The sequence below is a fragment of the Salmo trutta genome, chromosome 4 (genome assembly GCF_901001165.1).
Source record: "Salmo trutta chromosome 4, fSalTru1.1, whole genome shotgun sequence".
Classification (NCBI taxonomy): Eukaryota; Metazoa; Chordata; class Actinopteri; order Salmoniformes; family Salmonidae; genus Salmo; species Salmo trutta.
The window spans coordinates 13,188,714-13,211,853 of record NC_042960.1 but is presented as its reverse complement, the minus strand read 5'-3'; the positions used below and the strand labels follow the sequence as shown (position 1 = coordinate 13,211,853).

The following is a 23,140-nucleotide window of genomic DNA, read 5'->3' as shown; positions in this document are numbered from 1 at the left end:
TTACTTGCTCATTTAAGATGGATAAATGATTCAAAGAACAGTTCCCAATTTGTGCAGTAAAAACATCCTCACAGTGCATCAATACTTGGGGCAGTCCATGTTTGAACTGTTCTCACCTCCCTCTCTACTCTCTTCACCACTGGAGTGTAGGTGGACGAGTAGAATGATACTGTGATCAGCTGAGGGGGGCAGGGGGAGTGACCTATAGGCTCCTGAGAATGGGCCACAGCATAAGTCCAGAATCATATTGTGGTGAGAAGCACAGGTCACTTTTTTAATTTAACTTTTAACATATTGATGGTCGACTTTTTGTGCTTTATCCATGGTGCAATGGTTAAAAGCCCCAAGGACAAAATGGTGAGAATCTGGTGACATGGTATCCAAGTTTATGCAGGGTGTTTGCTCTGTGGATTTATCAACATTAGCGCATGGGTGGATATAAATAATATAGAATAGTTGGGGGAATTCACGTGGCAGATAAAAGGGGCGAAGAGATGGTCTCGGCCCTAATACTGTTTTGCACCAGCTCTTATTTACATAAATGCAGACCTCACCACACCGTTTTTTTACAGTCCTCAGCTTGTCTATATCCAAATAGACTGGTGTGCCAAATCCATCAATGGAAAGATCGTTGTCACCCACTCCACTATCCAACCAAGTCTCTGAAAGCAAGAACAAGTGTATTCCTACAGTTGAAGTCAGAAGTTTACATACACCTTAACTCAGTTATTCACAATTTAATCCTAGTAAAAATGCCCTGTCTTAGGTCAGTTAGGATCACCACTTTATTTTAAGAATGTTAAATGTCAGAATAGTAGAGAATTATTTCAGCTTTTATTTCTTTCATCACATTCCCAGTGGGTCAGAAGTTCACATACACTCAATTCGTATTTGGTAGAATTCCTTTAAATTGTTTAACTTGGGTCAAACGTTTCGGGTAGCCTTCCACAAGCTTCCCACAATAAGTTGGGTGAATTTTGGCCCATTCCTCCTGACAGAGCTGGTGTAACTGAGTCAGGTTTCTAGGCCTCCTTGCTCGCACATGCTTTTTCAGTCCTGCCCACAAATGTTCTATGGGATTGAGGTCAAGGCTTTGTGATGGCCACTCCAATACCTTGACTTTGTTGTCCTTAAGCCATTTTGCCACAACTTTGGAAGTATGCTTGGGGTCATTATCCATTTGGAAGACCCATTTGCGATCAAGCTTTAACTTCCTGACTGATGTCTTGATGTTGCTTCAATATATCCACATAATTTTCTTACCTCATGATGCCATCTATTTTGTGAAGTGCTCCTGCAGCAAAGCACCCCCACAACATGATGCTGCCCCCGTGCTTCACAGCTGGGATGGTGTGCTTCGGCTTGCAAGCCTCCCCCTTTTTCCTCCAAACATAACGATGGTTATTATGGTCAAACAGTTCTATTTTTGTTTCATCAGACCAGAAGACATTTCTCCAAAAAGTACGATCTTTGTCCCCATGTGCAGTTGCAAACCGTAGTCTGGCTTTTTTATGACCATTTTTGAGCAGTGGCCTTCCTTGCTGAGCAGCCTTTCAGGTTATGTCGATATAGGACTCTTTTTACTGTGGATATAGATACTTTTGTACCCGTTTCCTCCAGCATCTTCACAAGGTCTTTTGCTGCTGTTATGGGATTGATTTGCACTATTCGCACCAAAGTACGTTCATCTCAAGGAGACAGAACGCGTCTCCTTCCAGAGCGGTATGACAGCTGCGTGATCCCATGGTGTTTTATACTTGCGTACTATCATTTGTACAGATGAACGTGGTACCTTCAGGCTTTTGGAAATTGCTCCCAAGGATGAACCAGACTTGTGGAGGTCTACAATTTTTTTTCTGAGGTCTTGGCAGATATCTTTTGATTTTCCCATGATGTCAAGCAAAGACGCACTGAGTTATTTATTTTTTAACTTTCATTTAACTAGGCAAGTCAGTTAAAATTCTTATTTTCAAATACGGCCTAGGAACAGCCTTGTTCAGTGGCAGAACAACAGATTTTTACCTTGTCAGCTCAGGGATTCGATCTTGCAACCTTTCGGTTAGTAGTCCAACGCTCTAACCAAATCAAATGTATTTATATAGCCCTTCTTACATCAGCTGATATATCAAAGTGCTGTACAGAAACCCAGCCTAAAACCCCAAACAGCAAGCAATGCAGGTGTAGAAGCACTAGGCTACCCTGCTGCCACACCCAGTTTGAAGGTAGGCCTTGAAATACATCCACAGGTACACCTCCAATTGACTCAAATGATGTCAATTAGCCTATCAGAAGCTTCTAAAGCCATGACATTTTCTGGAATTTTCCAAGCTGTTTAAAGGCACAGTCCACTTAGTGTATGTAAACCTCTGACCCACTGGAATTGTGATACAGTGAATTATAAGTTAAATAATCTGTCTGTAAACAATTGTTTGAAAAATTACTTGTCATGCACAAGGTAGATGTCCTAACCGACTTGCCAAAACTATAGTTTGTTAACAAGACATTTGTGGAGTGGTTGAAAAAAATAGTTTTAATGACTCCAACCTAAGTGTATGTAAACCTCCGACTTCAACTGTATATTCATGCAGGTAGCTCACATTTGCCTGCAACTCCTCCAGCTTGTGACGGAGTAAGCAAACATTTCCAAGGATTTGTTGCGGGCAGTGGAGAGTACATTTTGGTAAGTCTCAATTTACATCTCAGTCCTCCTCGTTTCCCCCTTTTGTTGTCTCTGTTTCCTCCTGGGAGTAGATCCTTCGTCCCGTGTGGCTCAGTTGGTAGAGCATGGTGTTTGCAACGCCAGGGTTGTGGGTTTGATTCCCACGGGGGACCAGTACGGAGAAAAAAAATGAATTGCATTTTGAATTCACTACTGTAAGTCGCTCTGGATAAGAGCGTCTGCTAAATGACAAATGTAAAATGTAATGTAAAATGAAATCATTGGGGTGCAACAGCTCCATTGGTATATTCCATGATGAATTAGCGGGGCCCGCGGCAGTGTGTAGATGCAGTAGGAACTCCATTGACACTGGGGAGAAGACACCCATGGGATTACGCGGTGTATCGAACTTCAAGGCAAATACAGCGTCGGTGCCCACCGACAGGAGAAGCAGCAGTTGGTATGAGAAACTTTCAGATTCCTCTTAGCAAGGCAGGAGGGTTGTAAAAACAACACGTGAGTTACAGTGGCAAGAAAAAGTACGTGAACCCTTTGGAAATACCTGGATTTCTGCATAAATTGGTCATAATAGCACGTGTAATAGCACGTTTACACTTTCTGTTGTCGAAAGAACACGTCATAACATGCTAGGTAACACATCCGTCAAGGTATTATCACGTTTGGTAAAGGTTGTGTGTGTTATTTATGTGTCACACCGAGTGAGTGAAAAACGTGATAAACGATTTTGCAAGTCACGTAGCTAGATATTTCTTTTTGAACGTGTATCATTCAAATGTAATTTAATAAAGAGTCAATGTATTTGAGATGTTATTGGCTTTGTGTAAAAGAAAAAAAAGTCTCTCGTGCTGGTATAATGGCGGTGCGCACTCTGTCTGCATTTAATGATATGACGTACAATATAAACACATCAATCAAATTGTAATAGTCAAGAAAAAACACGTGCAAATGTGTATCTTATACGATAATCAATGCTTTTCTCCAAAACAACTACCATTTACACAGCTTTCTAATGGTGATATAGAAAAACTATTTTGTAAGGATTGATAATCTGAAATCAGAATAGAAATACATTTTACCAGTATCGGTGCATGGGAAGTCACTGCAGAAGCCAAGCCAAAATAATAAATACAAAAACATATAACAACCTATGTGTTTGCGCGTTAATCTGTTAGTTCATATGCCTTGCCACCGTGATATATAGGCCTCAGGCCCGAGACAATACGGGGGACCAGTACGGGAAAAAATGTATGAAATGTATGCATTCACTACTGTAAGTCGCTCTGGATAAGAGCGTCTGCTAAATGACTAAAATGTAAATGTAATAAAATTTTATCCGAACTTCATCTAGGTCACAACAATAGACAGTCTGCTTAAACTAATAACACAAACAATTATACATTTTCATGTTTTTATTGAACACACCGTGTAAACATTCACAGTGCAGGGTGGAAAAAGTGTGTGAACCCTTGTATTTAGTAACTGGTTGAACCTCAACCAAATGTTTTCTGTAGTTGCAGATCAGACCTGCACAATGGTCAGGAGGAATGTTGGACCATTCCTCTTTACAAAACTGTTTCAGTTCAGCAATATTCTTGGGATGTCTGGTGTGAACTGCTCGAGGTCATGCCACAGCATCTCAATCGGGTTGAGGTCAGGACTCTGACTGGGCCACTCTAGAAGGCATATTTTCTTCTGTTGAAGCCATTCTGTTGATATACTTCTGTGTTTTGGGTCGTTGTCCTGTTGCATCACCCAACTTCTGTTGCGCTTCAATTGGCAGACAGCCTAACATTCTCCTGCAAAATGTCATGATAAACTTGAATTTATTTTTCCGTTGATGATAGAAAGCTGTTCGGGCCCTGAGGCAGCAAAGCAGCCCTAAACCATGATGGCCCTTCCACCATATTTTACAGTTGGGATGAGGTTTTGATGATGGTGTGCTGTGCCTTTTTTTCTCGACACAGTGTTGTGTTCCTTCCAAACAACTCAAATGTAGTTTAATCTGTCCACAGGAACATCCAGGTGCACTTTTGCAAACTTCAGACGTGCAGCAATGTGTTTTTTTGGACAGCAGTGGATTCTTCCGTGGTGTCCTCCCATGAACACCATTCTGGTTTAGTGTTTTACGTATCATAGACTCGTCAACTGAGACGTTAGCATGTTCCAGAGATATCTGTAAGTCTTTAGCTGACACTCTAGGATTCCTCTTAAACTCATTGAGCATTCTGCGCTGTGCTCTTGCAGTCACCTTTGCATGACGGCCACTCCTAGGGAGAGTAGCAACAGTGCTGAACATTCTCCATTTATAGACAATTTGTCTTACCGTTGACTGATGAACATCAAGGCTTTTAGAGATACTTTTGTAACCCTTTCCAGCTTTATGCAAGTCAACAATTCTTAATCTTAGGTCTGAGATCTCTAACGAACATCTCCAATCTCATCTCATTGATTTGACTCCAATTAGCTTTTGGAGAAGTCATTAGCCTTTGGGCTCACATACTTCCAACCAACACTGTAAATGTTTAAATTATGTATTCAATATAGACAAGAAAAATACAATAATTTGTGTGTTATTAGTCTAAGTACACTGTTTGTCTATTGTTGTGACTTAGATGAAGATCAGATCAAATTTGATGACCAATTTATGCAGAAATCCTGGTAATTCCAAAGGGTTCACATACTTTTTCTTGCCACTGTAAACTACTAGGTGACTTTTACTAGTAGTGATCGGATTAAAAACAAATTCCAAGCAAACACACAAAGAAAACAAAAACAAAGAAAACACACAAACAAACCAGCGCACCAGAAAAGCACCCGAAAGCAGTTCTCTCAGAAACATTGATATAACAGTCGCCAGTTTGATGTAAAAGTCCCCAGGATTTTCAGGGAAAACGTTGGAAGTCTCTACCCCACCTGTCGCCACAGGTACTTCATCCTGGTCAGGCTCACTTCCAAACTCAATGTCACTCCCTCCATGGTCACTTGTAACAGGAGACAGGATCTCACATTCAGTAGTTGATCTGTATTCTTTAACACCATTACTAGGTATATAGTCAGATGACGTTTGAGCCTTGCGCCTTTCTTCCCACTCCGAGAGATCTAGACAAATCAAGACACCCGTCTACACTGAAGAGGAAGGATCTTATTGGTTGGCGTAATAGTTCAAAGGGTGTGGTTAAATGAAAAGGTTATGTGCACTGTTCTTTGTAATACGCTACTGGTTATTACCATACACATCGGATCTCATACTAATCGTATCTTTCAAGCTGAGAGCAGACTTGTTTAGAAAGAACAGAATAGAATGACTTTTCCATCTACATCACTTCAGTAAGGTAAATATTAAACTGTCCTTGTTCAAGCCTAGGTTTACTGTCTCTTAAAAACAAGTTAAACAGAGGATTAATGAGGGGTATGTGGTTAATTACCCTCTTACCCCAAGACACTTCACACGATAACAACATGTCAGCTAAAGAATTATTCCCTGACATCCCCTGTGTACATCTGAAGACGCACTGCTACAATTTCTCATCGTTGTGGACACTCCTATGTCTGATAAGCTCTTGTAGTTTAGTTTGCACTTGAAGGGTGTGAACGGTCTGGTGCGTCTTCACATAATTTGCCTCAGCAAAGCGCTTCCCACACGTGGGGCAGGCATACGGCATGTCTGTGTCCGTCCTAACGCTCGGCCTCCCATGTTGTGACCCAATGACACCAGAGGTAGAAGCAGGAGCAACCCTCAGTAGGTTAGTCTTTGAGCTCCCTCCTTGACCTCTAGCCATTGTTTGGGTGTTGTTGGGATTGTGTGTTGTGTTATAGGCTAGGTGAACGCCCATCCTGACCCTGTCTGTATTCGTGGGGTAACCATGAGGCAACTGAGAAAGGCTAGACCCAGGTCCAGGCTTTCTATTAACCCATTCACCAGGCATTAGATGAGACCCTGAAGGAGAAGACAGATTTGCTGATAGACTACCATCAGGGGGCTCTCCCACCACTCTCTGTGAAGGCTGAAGCCCAGGGTGACCTGCTCTGTTCATCATGGATACTGTGGTGTTTGTATCATAGGAACAGGAGGGTCTGTCTCTATCAGCCCCAGGCCCTGTATCATCCTTGCACTGAGACTGTGAAGAGAAGGGTCTGGGCTGCAGACTGGATCCCTGACTGGAGCCTCCGTCTCTCTGATGACCACCAGGACAGAGGTTGTTCAGTCCACCTGTCCACTGGTTGTGTTCTATGTCGTGGTTGCGGTGGAGTCTCTGTCCCCCGTGGTTGGGTCCGGGTTCTGACTGGGGAAGGAAGAGTGACAGCTCCTGATCCATGGTCCTGATCCGGGGCCAAGGTTTGTGACCAGCCGCTTCAGAGGTCCAGTCTCTCCCGCCAGTAACACCGGATATCAGCAGGTCTTCATGGACTGCAGACTGCAAATAAATATGGTACAGAAAAGCATAAAGGTTTATATAAGAAACTCTAAAATGTTAACCACAGTCAAGCCCGTCTCTAACACTGTGATTCAAGTACCTAACAATAGTCAGTCAGCACCAAGTCAATTTAGTATTTAATTTAAACAAAATGGCATTACTCACATTTATTGCACAAAACGACACAAGAATAACTTTCTATGGTAACACTTTTCTGTAAATCTGGTACCTCGCTTTGATAAAATTAATTTTAGAATACTTTGGAAAAGGTTCAATATAACATTACACAGCTTCACTACTTCAGGTCAAGTAAACACAAATTAAGGTACTATCATTATTTCACTATAAAACATCAGTATCAACCTAAAGGGACATGTCTAGCAGCAACTTGACCGCAGGGATGACAAACGCCCCTTCGCCCTCCACAATATAAATCTAAAGTATAAAATGTTTCCATCATCTGCCATGAATTTGCCTTGATCAGCCCGAGCTCTTATCGCCGTAACACAAACCCTTGCGACACCATCAAAGTCGACATGGTGTTGGTCCAGTTGACGACACTCTCAGCCGATCATGCCTTCACTCAACCGAGTTCGGCCCGAAATGTGAACAATGGCTGACAGAGGTAAGTTCAATCGTATTTCAGTAGAGAAACTAACCAACCAATTAGCTACCTAATCAACTACAGTTAAAATTGTAGATAGTTTTTTGGTCTTCTATTACGAAAGCAGGCTATTGATTAGGCAAGCTAGGTTAAATGTCAACTAGCTTGAATGCTAACGTTAGCTAACATTTAACCAAAGATTTTTATAACTAACCCAAGATGGACCACAGCCTGTCGTTTCCAATGGGAGAAAAGTAATCATAGCGGGCAGAACAAGCAAGGAGGTGGGCAGAGCCAAGCATGAGCTTGCGAGATCCTATTGGCACGTTCTAGCATGTATTCACAAATATCCGTTAGGGATCGTCTACTCTGAAGTGCACGTGTGCAATAACTCAACCTTGCACTCCTAAACACCACCATTTTTTAAAACTTTGGCAAAGGATAAAGTCTATATAACGTAGTCCACTCTGTTCGTAACATATTGTAATTTTGGGAACAGAAACTGTATTGAGAGCAAATGTTTTATTGATGAGAAAATTAGCAGAATGACGGCCAAATCCATCTTGCTTTATCTTCTCCCACTGCCGGCCACTGTGCTTCCTCTCATCACCATATTTGGTGGTGAGTAGAAATAACAACCGGACACTTCAGATTTATACATCTGGTGAAACAACATCTGGCTCATTGTCCCATCTGTGGTTTAACCAAAGATGGTTTCGTTTTATATACACAGTATCTGATTTAACTAAGAGCATTGTAGCTAAGTCAAAACTGAGCCATGCTGACTGACAAGTGGCATGAATTGGTACAGCTCGGCCCCAAATTGCATGTTATTATTTAGCTAAATTATCATCCATAGATGCCTACAGCCACAGCAGTCTTAAAATGGACTGTTACCTTGATTGCAACATTAAGATGTTAAAACATTTAAACTCCTATTGAACTGTGACATCATTTCCTGACATCTTGTTTCCCTTTCTCGCTCTCAATACATGTTTAACCAGGTGGAGACAGGTCGGCGTTTACCTTTTTTCCAATGTCTATGGATTGTACAATGATTGAAATTGGGATTTTCACTCCATACTAAATCTAATTCCATCTCCTGTATCTGCCCTCTCTTAACTTCTTTGGGATAGGTGGCAGTATTTTCACGGCCGGATAAAAAACGTACCCGATTTAATCTGGTTACTACTCCTGCCCAGAAACTAGAATATGCATATAATTAGTAGATTTGGATAGAAAACACTCTAAAGTTTCTAAAACTGTTTGAATGGTGTCTGAGTATAACAGAACTCATATGGCAGGCCAAAACCTGAGAAGATTCCATACAGGAAGTGCTCTGTCTGACAATTTGTTGTCCTTCTGTAGCATCTCTGTCGAAAATACAGCATCTGTGCTGTAACGTGACATTTTCTAAGGCTTCCATTGGCTCTCAGAAGGCGCCAGAAAGTGTAATGGGGTGTCTGCAGTCTCTGGGCGAAGAACAGCAGGATAATTTGTGAGTGGTCAGGCTGGGAACAGTGACACTGGAGATGCGCGGTCACGAGACTACTCAATTTTTTTCTTTCAGCCTTTGAATAAATACGTCGTCCGGTTGGAATATTATTGCTATTTTATGAGAAAAATAGCATAAAAATTGATTTTAAACAGCGTTTGACATGCTTCTAAGTACGGTAATGGAATATTTTGAATTCTTTTGTCACGAAATGCGCTCGCGCGTCACCCTTTGTATAGTGACCTGAACGCACGAACAAAATTGAGATATTTGAATATAACTATGGATTATTTGGAACCAAAACAACATTTGTTGTTGAAGTAGAAGTCCTGGGAGTGCATTCTGATGAAGAACAGCAAAGGTAATCCAATTTTTTAATAGTAATTCTGAGTTTGGTGAGTACCAAACTTGGTGGGTGTCAAATTAGCTAGCCTGTGATGGCCGGGCTATGTACTCAGAATATTGCAAAATGTGCTTTCGCCGAAAAGCTATTTTAAAATCTGACACCGCGATTGCATAAAGGAGTTCTGTATCTATAATTCTTAAAATAATTTGTTTTTTGTGAATGTTTATCATAAGTAATTTAGTAAATTCACCGGAAGTTTGCGGTGGGTATGCTAGTTCTGAACATCACATGCTAATGTAAAAAGCTGGTTTTTGATATAAATTTGAACTTGATTGAACAAAACATGCATGTATTGTATAACATAATGTCCTAGGAGTGTCATCTGATGAAGATTAAAGGTTAGTGCTGCATTTAGCTGTGGTTTTGGTTTTTGTGACATATGCTTACTTTGAAAATGGCTGTGATTATTTTTGACAAGGTACTCTCCTGACAATCTAATGTTTTGCTTTCGCTGTAAAGCCTTTTTAAAATCGGACAATGTGGTTAGATTAACGAGAGTCTTGTCTTTAAAATGGTGTAAAATAGTAATATGTTTGAGAAATTGAAGTTATAGCATTTTTGAGGTATTTGTATTTCGCGCCACGCTCTACCATTGGATATTGGTGAGGTGTTCCGCTAGCGGAACATCTGTCCCTAAAAGGTTAACATCCAGTACAGTCTTAGCATTCCCCAGATATGATAGGCCCTTTACACAAACAGTGGATTGTAGGGAGGGGTTCATGACGTCTGTACTAACACAGAAACTGGGGGGAAAAAAATAAGCCTATCGCTTACTACTCCTCCCGTCTAGATGAAGTAGCTCAGGCTATGCCACTGTGCTTACAATCAGTGGTAGCAGCTGCACAGGCAGTGGAAGATTCTGCCTCAGTAGTACTTTATCACGATTTGACCTTAAAGGTTCCGCATGCGGTCTCCATTTTGTTATTAGAACACAAAATGGCCTACATGTCACCGGCTAGACATCTGTCATGTATGATAATTCTGTTAAATATGCCTAATTTCCCAATAGAACATTGTACTACTCTGAACCCCTCCACCCTAGTGCCTATTGCAGCAGACGGTAGCCCACATGATTGTGTAACAGAAACTGAGAAAGTAGCGTTACCAAGACCCGATTTGACTGACCTCGCCTTATCCGATGGGGAACTGACTATGTTTGTAGATGGCTCATCTTGGAAGAACCCTGACGGCACTAATGCCACAGGATATGCTGTAGTTACAGAAAAAGAGGTTTTAGAAGCAGAGTCCTTACCAAGGAACTATTCAGCACAGCAAGCGGAGATGGTAGCACTCACCCGTGCATGTCAGTTGGGGAAAGGGAAGCGAGTTACCATTTATACAGATAGTGCATATGCACTTAATACAGTACATATATTTGCAGCCCAATGGAGAAGAGGTATGGTAACCACTTCTGGGGAACCTATTACACATGCTCAGTTGATTTTTAATCTATTAGATGCTGTACTTTTGTCAAAAGTTAGCTATTTGTAATTTATAAAGACGGTATTTGGCATCATGATAACTTACCCAGACTACCTAAGTCAGTGTTTAGATATGCAGCAATATTGATACATGGGCAGAGCCATGTATCAACAGGGGGGATGGTGGAAATAATGAGAAAGCATTTCGTAGCATATGGAATTACAAATTACTTTAAAATTGTTCCAGATGTGTTCTGTGCACAGAATAGTCAAGGTAGAGTAAGAGCACCACTGGGGGTATACCCCCCAGGCGAAATATCCTTTCCAACAACTGGAAATTGATTTTATAGAACTCACTAAAAGCGAAGGAAAGAAGTGGTGTTTAACAATAATAGACAAATATATTAAATGGGTAGAAGTGTTCCCAACTTACTTGGCAGACACGATTATGTTAGCTAAAATATTAGGTCCAGATATTATCCCTAGAGTTGGTTTACTTGGATCTATTTCTTTAAACAATGGATTACATTTTAGCTAATCAGGTAGACCATATAGAAGGCCAGAGATAGGGAGACCAGAACAGGCAGACATAGAAGTTGAAGATATACTAGCAGAACACATGACAAGACTGTTTGTTAACCATACCCGTAAGTCCAAGATTTTGTGTCCAACAGGTGAATTACAGAAGAAGGTGATTCACTCAATCCAACCAGGAGACTGGGTGTGGATCCAGTCCCTGAGGAGAAAAGACTGGAAGCAGCCCTGTTGGGAAGGCCCATACCAGGTTCTGTTAACCACCGCCTTTGCCGTTAGAATAGCTGAGAGAGCTACCTGGGTCTACGTTACCCACTGCAAAAAGGTAGGAACACATACAAGCACTGCTGATCAGACAGAGTTAGGAGAAGAACTGAGTACCAACAGGGTTCGGGGGTTACCTCCTTAACGAAGATCCCCTATCCCGACCTTTCATCACTGTGTGTGCTCCTACAAGTGTGAGTATGGGGTGGTACCTAGCAGACCGACTAAGGGCAGGAGAGGGTTGGTGGTTTTTGGGAATATTAGGGACTCTGAGCTGCATCATAGTCTTGGTAATCTTTCTGATACATCCAGATCCACCAACTTCCGGTACTAATTATACGACGCCGTTGCCATTGATGAGAAGTAAAAGACAAACTACACTGCTCAAAAAAATAAAGGGAACACTTAAACAAAACATCCTAGATCTGAATGAATGAAATAATCTTATTAAATACTTTTATCTTTACGTAGTTGAATGTGCTGACAACAAAATCACACAAAAATAATCAATGGAAATCCAATTTATCAACCCATGGAGGTCTGGATTTGGAGTCACACTCAAAATTAAAGTGGAAAACCACACTACAGGCTGATCCAGCTTTGATGTAATGTCCATAAAACAAGTCAAAATGAGGCTCAGTAGTGTGTGTGGCCTCCACGTGCCTGTATGACCTCCCTACAACGCTTGGACATGCTCCTGATGAGGTGGCGGCTGGTCTCCTGAGGGATCTCCTCCCAGACCTGGACTAAAGCATCCGCCAACTCCTGGACAGTCTGTGGTGCAATGTGGCGTTGGTGGATGGAGTGAGACATGATGTCCCAGATGTGCTCAATTGGATTCAGGTCTGGGGAACAGGCGGGCCAGTCCATAGCATCAATGCCTTCCTCTTGCAGGAACTGCTGACACACTCCAGCCACATGAGGTCTAGCATTGTCTTGCATTAGGAGGAACCCAGGGCCAACCGCACCAGCATATGGTCTCACGATCTCATCTCGGTACCTAATGGCAGTCAGGCTACCTCTGGCGAGCACATGGAGGGCTGTGCTGCCCCCCAAAGAAATGCCACCCCACACCATGACTGACCCACGGCCAAACCGGTCATGCTGGAGGATGTTGCAGGCAGCAGAACGTTCTCCACAGCGTCTCCAGACTGTCACGTCTGTCACATGTGCTCAGTGTGAACCTGCTTTCATCTGTGAAGAGCACAGGGCGCCAGTGGCGAATTTGCCAATCTTGGTGTTCTCTGGCAAATGCCAAACGTCCTGCACGGTGTTGGGCTGTAAGCACAACCCCCACCTGTGGACATTGGGCCCTCATACCACCCTCATGGAGTCTGTTTCTGACCGTTTGAGCAGACAAATGCACATTTGTGGCCTGCTGGAGGTCCTTTTGCAGGGCTCTGGCAGTGCTCCTCCTTGCACAAAGGCGGAGGTAGCGGTCCTGCTGCTGGGTTGTTGCCCTCCTACGGCCTCCTCCACGTCTCCTGATGTACTGGCCTGTCTCCTGGTAGCGCCTCCATGCTCTGGACACTACGCTGACACACAGCAAACCTTCTTGCCACAGCTCGCATTGATGTGCCATCCTGGATGAGCTGCACTACCTGAGCCGCTTGTGTGGGTTGTAGACTCCATCTCATGCTACCACTAGAGTGAAAGCACTGCCAGCATTCAAAAGTGACCAAAAAAAATCAGCCAGGAAGCATAGGAACTGAGAAGTGGTCTGTGGTTACCACCTGCAGAACCACTCCTTTATTGGGGGTGTCTTGCTAATTGCCTATAATTTCCACCTGTTGTCTATTCCATTTGCACAACAGCATGTGAAATGTATTGTCAATCAGTGTTGCTTCCTAAGTGGACAGTTTGATTTCACAGAAGTGTGATTGACTTGGAGTTACATTGTGTTGTTTAAGTGTTCCCTTTATTTTTTTTGAGCAGTATATATAATACACTGACCATCAAAGACGAGTGACTTGCAGAATAGGAGTCAAAGAAGGTCAAGATGTAGGATTTAAGGTAAACATTAAAGAATTCCCGAGGAAAGCAGATAACTGTACAGGGATTGGGTTGGCCAGATTGAAGTCCTCGGCCAACCCACCTCGGTTTACTTTAACTCCTGGTGAGTACCAGTGTTATAGACACAAGAATGACACCAGGACCCTAGGTGATTTTAATAGCTGTAGACCGGTAGTTAATGTGACTGACTTAGTTAGGTTTGGAAGCACAGGAGAAAATTCTTAACCTCACAGCACCTATAACTGATGTATGGTGGGCTTGTACCAGCAAAGGACGCATACGACAGACACTACCAAAAGGGTGGTTAGGTACTTGCGCCCCAGTGTTATTGGTCCAACCAGTTAGAATTAGTCATCAGAGGCCAGTTATAGGAGGCCCAAGTTGACACAGGAGGAGTTTTGACCAGGATGGGAGTAGCTCTGTCTAGATGGATGCTATTGTCATCCCCAGGGAAGTTCCAGATGAATACAAAGCTATGAATCAAATAGGTGAAGGCTTTACTACTATGTTCTTTTGATGGTTGACAAATAAAAATGTGTATTGGATTAATTACATCTATTATAATCAACAGAGATCCATGAATGAAACCGGGGATGCAGTAAAGGGGCTCTCTGACCAATTATCCGCCACCTCCCTAATGACCTGGCAAAATAGGCTGGCTCTCGATGTGTTATTGGCAGAAAAGGGGGGTATGTAGAATGATAGGGGTTCATTGTTGTACGTTTATTCCTAATAAAACATCACCAGATGGGACAGTTTACAAGAGCTCTAGCAGGGTTAACGGCTCTAAGTGAAGAATGGGCTGAGAACTCAGGGGTTAATACATCACTGACTTGGTGGTTCGATAGTATGTTTGGAAAATGGAAAAATGTTATCACCATGTTGTGGGCTGCTTTCACCTGTATGAGTGTGTTGATGTTGTGTGGTTGCTGTCTGATTCTGTGTGTGAGGGGTTTAATCACCAGGACTGTAGAGAATCGATGACGCAACAAATGGTGAGGTACGGACCGATTCCAAGCTCCGACCAGTGGGATGACAAATACATGCCTCCAAACCTAGTAGAAGGCTCTGATCCCTTCAATCACAAGGAGCCCATGCTGGATGAGACTATCTTCAATGTTTAGACAGACTGTTTATTTAATGAAGTTTATAATGAAAATCCTAAAAAGAGTTATAATTGGATATTGGCCTAGAACAGTCGTTGATGAGTATATGATGTAAATACATGTATTGGTTTTGTTTGATTTTGTGTGACATTTATAATTCCAATAAAGGTTGAAGTATCAGTGTGTAATATTTAGTCAAAGGTTGGATTGATAAAGAAATTTGTTTAACCTCTTACATCTACACGTTCCGCTAGCGGAACGATTGCTCCAATATCCAATGATGGGCGGGGCGCGAAATTCAAACTCCTCTAAATCCGAAAACTTACACTTTTCAAACATATGACTATTTTACAGCTATTTAAAGACAAGACTCTCCTTTATCTAACCAAACTGTCCGATTTCAAAAAGGCTTTACAGCGAAAGCAAAACATTAGATTATGTCAGCAGAGTACCCAGCCAGAAATAATCACACAGCCATTTTTCAAGCTAGCATATCATGTCACATAAACCCAAACCATATCTAAATGCAGCACTAACCTTTGATGATCTTCATCAGATGACACACCTAGGACATTGTGTTATACAATACATGCATGTCTGTTCAATCAAGTTCATATTTATATCAAAAAACAGCTTTTTACATTAGCATGTGACGTTCAGAACTAGCATTCCCACCGAACACTTCCGGTGATTTTACTAAATTACTCACGATAAACGTTCACAAAAAGCATAACAATTATTTTAAGAATTATAGATACAGAACTCCTCTATGCACTCGATATGTCCGATTTTAAAATAGCTTTTCGGATGAAGCACATTTTGCAATAATGTAAGTACATAGCCCGGCGTTACAGGGCTAGCTATTTAGACACCCTGCAAGTTTAGCCTTCACCAAAATCACATTTCCTATAAGAAAAATGTTCTTACCTTGCTTGTTCTTCATCAGAATACACTGCCAGGACTTCTACTTCAATAACAAATGTAGGTTTGGTCCCAAATAATCCATCGTTATATCCAAACAGCGACGTTTTGTTCGTGCGTTCTAGACACTATCCCAACGCTAAATCTCGGCCACGAGCATGACGCAAAATATGACAAAAAATTTCTAAATATTCCATTACCGTACTTCGAAGCATGTCAACCGCTGTTTAAAACCAATATTTATGCAATTTATCTCGTAGAGAAGCGATAATATTCCGACCGGGAATCTGCCTGTCTGTAAACTGAGGAAAAAACCGAAAGCCGGGGGCGGGGCGTGTCACGCGCCTAAGGCTTAGACCATTGAGTGACCACTTAGCTTTTGCCTTCCTGTGCTTCAGCCAGGGCTTTGAATTACGTCATTCCTGTTTTTCCCGGGCTATGAGACCTCATTGGAGACGTGTGAATTGTCACGTAAGAGCAGAGATCCTTTGTAAACGATAGAGATAATAAAGAAGGGCAAGAAATGTTCAGACAGGGTACTTCCTGAACAGAAGCATCTCAGGTTTTTGCCTGCCATAGGAGTTCTGTTATACTCACAGACACCATTCAAACAGTTTCAGAAACTTTGGAGTGTTTTCTCTCCAAAGCTAATAATTATATGCATATTCCAGTTTCTGGGCAGGACTAATAATCAGATTAAATCGGGTACGTTTTTTATCCAGCCGTGAAAATACTGCCCCCTAGCCATAACAGGTTAAAGTAATGACTAAAGAATTCCACCCTGAAACGTATTTAACCTCTATAGGACCGGCGGGACGAATTCGTCCCACCTACGTAACAGCCAGTTGAATCCTGTGGCGCGATTTTCAAAACCTTTGAAATGCTATTACTTCAATTTCTCAAACATATGACTATTTTACAGCTATTTAAAGACAAACTCTCGTTAATCTAACCACACTGTCCGATTTCAAAAAGGCTTTTCAACGAAAGCAAAACATTAGATTATGTCAGCAGAGTACACAGCCAGAAATAATCAGACACCCATTTTTCAAGCTAGCATATAATGTCACAAAAACCCAGAAGACAGCTAAATGCAGCACTAACCTTTTATGATCTTCATCAGATGACACACCTAGGACATTATGTTATACAATACATGCATGTTTTGTTCAATCAAGTTCATATTTATATCAAAAACCAGCTTTTTACATTAGCATGTGACGTTCAGAAAAAGCATACCCCCCGCAAACTTCCGGGGAATTTACTAACAATTTACTAAATTACTCACGATAAATGTTCACAAAAAGCATAACAATTATTTTAAGAATTATAGATACATTACTCCTCTATGCACTCGATATGTCCGATTTTAAAATAGCTTTTCGGATGAAGCACATTTTGCAATATTCTGAGTAGATAGCCCGGCATCACAGGGCTAGCTATTTAGACACCCGGCAAGTTTAGCCTTCACCAAAATCACATTTACTATAAGAAAAATGGTCTTACCTTTCCTGTTCTTCGTCAGAATGCACTCCCAGGACTTCTACTTCAATAACAAATGTAGGTTAGGTCCCAAATAATCCATAGTTATGTTCCATCAGTGACGTTTTGTTCGTGCGTTCTAGACACTATCCCAATGGTAAATAACGGTCGTGCGCACGGCGCATTTCGTGACCAAAGATTTCTAAATATTTCATTACCGTACTTCGAAGCATGTCAACCGCTGTTTAAAATCAATTTTTATGCCATTATTCTCGTAAAAAAGCGATAATATTCCGACCGGGAATATGCAATTAGATAAACAGCCGAAGGAAAATACTGCACGGGGTCGAATCGGGCACGCGCCTAATTCCATTGTCCTCTGATGGGCCACTTGGAAAAGGCGATAATGTGTTTCAGCCTGAGGCTGCCTCGTCATCGTTCAGGTTTTTCCCGGGCTCTGACAGCCTATTGGAGCCGTAGGAAGTGTCACGTTACAGCTAAGATCCTGACTCTTCAATAAACAGAAGCAAGAACAACAACACCTTGTCAGACAGGCCACTTCCTGCATGAAATCTTCTCAGGTTTTTGCCTGCCATAGGAGTTCTGTTATACTCACAGACACCATTCAAACAGTTTTAGAAACTTTAGGGTGTTTTCTATCCAAAGCCAATAATTATATGCATATTCTAGTTACTGGGCAGGAGTCTTAACCAGATTAAATCGGGTACGTTTTTTATCCGGATGTGAAAATACTGCCCCCTAGCCCAAAGAAGTTAACGGTGTGAAATGTATTAGAATTATAAGACTATAATCCAATAATGTGTGTGTGAGACAAGTTAAGGGTGAGAAATGTATAGTTGAGAAAACAAAGGACAACTGAACTACACATGACCTGGTTATAACTCTGAAAACTGACAACAGGAAAGAGGGCCCTTCCAAGGCCCCTCTAATCTAGGGAGGAGAGGAACGGCTAGAAACTGCCAGGCTGGTAGAAAAGTGATAAACTAGGAATGTGAACTGTGGAAAAAGATACAGCCCACCTAAAAGAAAAGCCCATCTATTGAAAATAATTGAGTTGTGTGTGTGTTATAAAGACTGTTCTCATTTTTGACTTCAGAGCTCTCTGAATAAAGAACAACGAACCTTTTGCAGTATCTGAGACTTTGTCTAATTCTTATTTTGAACCCGAGACTTACAACCTCAGCAGGGAATTGGTCAAACCTTAAATGATTTATCGTCATTGGGATTGAAAATTCTCGTGACAGGCGTTGAGCAGAGATTAATTGGGACAGAGGTCATGTCATTGTTTTAGGTGGAATCTTATGTTGAATGATACATTTTATTATCCGTTTGCACTTATCTTTGTTCTACATATGCTTTTTCCACAGATGGCTCTGGCTTGCTGATGAAATTAGACTGTAGTCAAAACTTTGAATGCCAAATTGAAATCATTCAATATTCTGTAATTGATAGTAATTGTCTGATTGGAAACTATACATCAAATCTGTTTCTCAGTGCAATGTTTGGTGAATGCATGGCATCGTTTTTTCTTCAGTCCTCCTTTGAATGCTGTGTGTACTGATTCAGTTCTAAACGACCATCATCGAGTCCATCCTCAACCTCCTTGATCACTGGCCGGTCTGCTGAGAGGGTTATTGGCTGCCACCTGCACTCCATTGAGGTTTCGCATGACTCCAGGGCAAGGAAGCGTGCAGAAAAGATCATCGCCGACCCCCTCCACCCTCTCTTCCAAACGGTTCAGGTCAATCACGACCCACCCACCTGAACAGCTCAAGCAATCACACTATGGGTTGCAGGCTGCATAATAGCCAATCACAACACTGGACTGGCCCAGGGCAGGAATGTGTGAGTTCGTCTATCACTCCATGCACCTGCCTTTAACCTCTACGGGCTAGGGGGCAGTATTGAGAATTTTGGAAAAAATGTGCCCATTTTTAACTGCCTCCTACACCAACTCAGAAGCTAGAATATGCATATTATTGTTCAGGTTTGGATAGAAAACACCCTAAAGTTTCTAAAACTGTTTGAATGGTGTCTGTGAGTATAACAGAACTCCTATGGCAGGCAGAAACCTGAGAAGGTTTCATGCAGGAAGTACCCTGTCTGACAAGGTGTTGTTGTTCTTGCTTCTGTTTATTGAAGAGTCAGGATCTTAGCTGTAACGTGACAATTCCTAGGGCTCCAATAGGCTCTCAGAACCCGGGAAAAACCTGAACGATGACGAGGCAGCCTCAGGCTGAAACACAGAATCCCCTTTTCCAAGTGTCCCATCAGAGGACAATCGAATTAGGCGCGTCCGCGATTCGACCCCGTGCAGTATTTTCCTTCGGCTGTTTAGCTAATTGCAGATTCCCGGTCGGAATATTATCGCTTTTCTACGAGATAAATTGCATAAAAATTGATTTTAAACAGCGGTTGACAGCTTCGAAGTACGGTAATGGAATATTTAGACATTTTTTGTCACATTCTGCGCCATGCGCACGACCGTGATTTACCATTCTGATAGTGTCTAGAACGCACGAACAAAACGCCGCTGTTTGGATATAACGATGGATTATTTGGGACCTAACCTACATTTGTTATTGAAGTAGAAGTCCTGGGAGTGCATTCTGACGAAGAACAGGAAAGGTAAGACCATTTATCTTATAGGAAATGTGATTTTGGTGAAGGCTAAACTGGGTGGGTGTCTAAATAGCTAGCCCGTGATGGCTGGGCTATGTACTTAGAATATTGCAAAATGTGCTTCATCCGAAAAGCTATTTTAAAATCGGACATATCGAGTGCATAGAGGAGTAATGTATCTATAATTCTTAAAATTATTGTTATGCTTTTTGTGAACGTTTATCGTGAGTAATTTAGCAAATTGTTAGTAAATTCCCCGGAAGTTTGCGGGGGGTATGCTTTTTCTGAACGTCACATGCTAATGTAAAAAGCTGGTTTTTGATATAAATATGAACTTGATTGAACAGACATGCATGTATTGTATAACATAATGTCCTAGGTGTGTCATCTGATGAAGATCATAAAAGGTTAGTGCTGCATTTAGCTGTGGTTTGGGTTTTTGTGACATTATATGCTAGCTTGAAAAATGGGTGTCTGATTATTTCTGGCTGGGCACTCTCCTGACATAATCTAATGTTTTGCTTTCGTTGTAAAGCCTTTTTGAAATCGGACAGTGTGGTTAGATTAACGAGAGTCTTGTCTTTAAATAGCTGTAAAATAGTCATATGTTTGAGAAATTGAAGTAATAGTATTTCAAACGTTTTAAAAATCGCGCCACAGGATTCAACTGGCTGCTACGTAGGTGGGACGAATTCGTCCCGCCGGTCCCATAGAGGTTAAGCCCGGCCCCATTAGACTGAAATCCAAAAGATGCCAAGACTTTAGAGAGTGTAATTGACAAATTGAGAGCGAAAAATTGACCATGAAAAGTTACTATTGCTGGTGGACAATAATACATTCAAATGTATTTTTACATGTTGAATCACATTTCTTTGCTTACAGTTCGATATGTATTATAAGACATTTTTCTGTGACAATTATGTTCTGCTTGTAGGACTTGAAGTTAACTGGATACCCAATAAGCTTGTTGTTGTTGATTGACAACTTCAGCGATTGAAATACTTAACAAAGAGCTGCAGTTAGCTTCGTAATGGGTAGCAAGTAATAAGTTAGTCCTAAATATTTCCAAAACTAAAAGCGTTGTATTTGGGACAAATCCCTCACTTAAACCTCAACTACGTCTCGTAATGAATAATGTGGAAATTGAGCAAGTTGAGGTGACTAAACTGCTTGGAGTAACCCTGGATTGTAAACTGTCATGGTCAAAACATATTGATGCAACAGTAGATAAGATGGGGAGAGGTCTCTCCATAATAAAGCGCTGCGCTACCTTCTTAACAGCACTGTCAACAAGGCCTGTCCTACAGGCCCTAGTTTTGTCACACCTAGACTACTGTTCAGTAGTGTGGTCACAGAAGGACCTTGGAAAATTGCAGTTGGCTCAGAACAGGGCAGCACAGCTGGCCTTTAAAAGTACACAGAGAGCTAACAATGACATGCATGTCAATCTCTCATGGCTCAAAGTGGAAGAGATTGATTTCCTTATTACTTGTTATTGTAAGGTGTTGACAAGCTGAATGTCCGGAGCGGTCTGTTTAAACTACTAGCAAACAGCTCGGACACCCAAGCATACCCCACAAGACATGCCACCAGAGGTCTCTTCACAGTCCCCAAGTCCAAAACAGACTATGGGAGACGCACAGTACTAAATAGAGCCATGACTACATGGAACTCTATTCCACATCAGGTAACTGATACAAGCAGAATAATCAGATTTAAAAAGCAGGTAGAAATACACCTAATGGAACAACAGGGACTGTGAAGAGACACACAAGGTACAGACACATGCATACGCACACATTATGATACTGTTGTATGGTGTGTTGTGGATATGTGCTGGTGTAGGGATGTTATATGATGTACTGTTTTATCTTTAGCTCATTCAGTACAAACAGTTCAGTTTTATCTGTTGTTTTGTGGGTGCTTTGGTGTGTTTGGACCCCAGGAAGGGTAGTTGCTGCCTTGGCAGCAGCTAATGGGGATCCCTAATAAATACAAACTTCATATTTCACCTAGCTAGCCAGTTATATTTGCGAAGCCGTAGCAAAGTAGTGCGCAACAGCCATGGAATAATGCATACATTTTACCAGACATTACATCATAAAAAGTGTGAAAATGAGTACATACTACGCAGTTTAAGTACAGTATATCGGATGGTATTATGGGTATTCGGACACGGCCAGTGTCTGTGCTGCCGCAGGGTCCATGTTCCAGTTGATAGATCCTATAGAAGGCAGGCTGAAGGCAGCACCTGTTAGGGGGTTACCTGAGGCACCATCAGTCTCTGAATCACAACTATAGAAGCAGGATGGAGCATCGCTAGCCGAGTCTGTCTGTTCTCTCCAGCCACAAACCGACACCTCCCCGTCCCCGCAGACTAAATCTACACTTCATCCTGGTCTCAGCCAGTCTGTTGTCTGGGAGACTAAGTTTGGTTGTTTTGTGTTCGACTGTCTGTTTCTGGTTGTGGTTAACAGTGTTGTTCCCTAGCCCAGAGTTGAGGATGCTGTCCCATCCACTGACCTCCACTATGTCACCTCTGGTCCTGGCCTGCTCAGTGATATCGTCCTGCGAGCCCTTAGCTGCACCAGTCAGGGTCAGAGAATCCAACACAGCCACCCAGTATTTGTTAGCGTCCAGCCAACCACCTGCAGGAAGAGGTTACAAAATAGACTTTACAAACATGGCATGAGTTAGTTACCTGGTCAAGTTCATACATTATAAATGTGCATTTTAGTATGTGAACATACATTGTATTGATTTAATTTTATGAATGAAGAGAAAATAATAGCCAGGTGCATCACTATTCCCATTGAAGATCTATTACTGTATGTAGGCTAAATGTATTTCTCCCTTACCTTGCTCCCCCATCTTTAGTCCACTCAGCAGGTCAGTGCTCTCTAGACCGTATTCTATCGTCTCCTCTTTGACCAGCAGCAGATCAGACTTCCCATCCTCCATGTCTACTGACTGTAAGAGATACAGAGTGAGAGGATGTCGAATCAAGAAATGTGATATGAGCACCCTGCTATGGAGCATCTTCTGATTGGGCAATGAGGGATTGCTATAAGTACTATGTAAACATGTTAGTTGATTTGATTACTTGACAATCTTTAATGGTTTGATCATTGAAAAGCATGGTCCCCACACTTAATC

The 23,140-nt window shown here is 41.8% G+C and overlaps 1 protein-coding gene across 1 annotated transcript in view; it reads right to left on the bottom strand.

The window, feature by feature from the left end:
• The window catches only part of LOC115191218 (zinc finger protein 528-like), a 73,299-nt gene that overhangs the window by 14,826 nt on the left and 35,333 nt on the right, over positions 1-23,140 (bottom strand). The window lies entirely within an intron of this gene.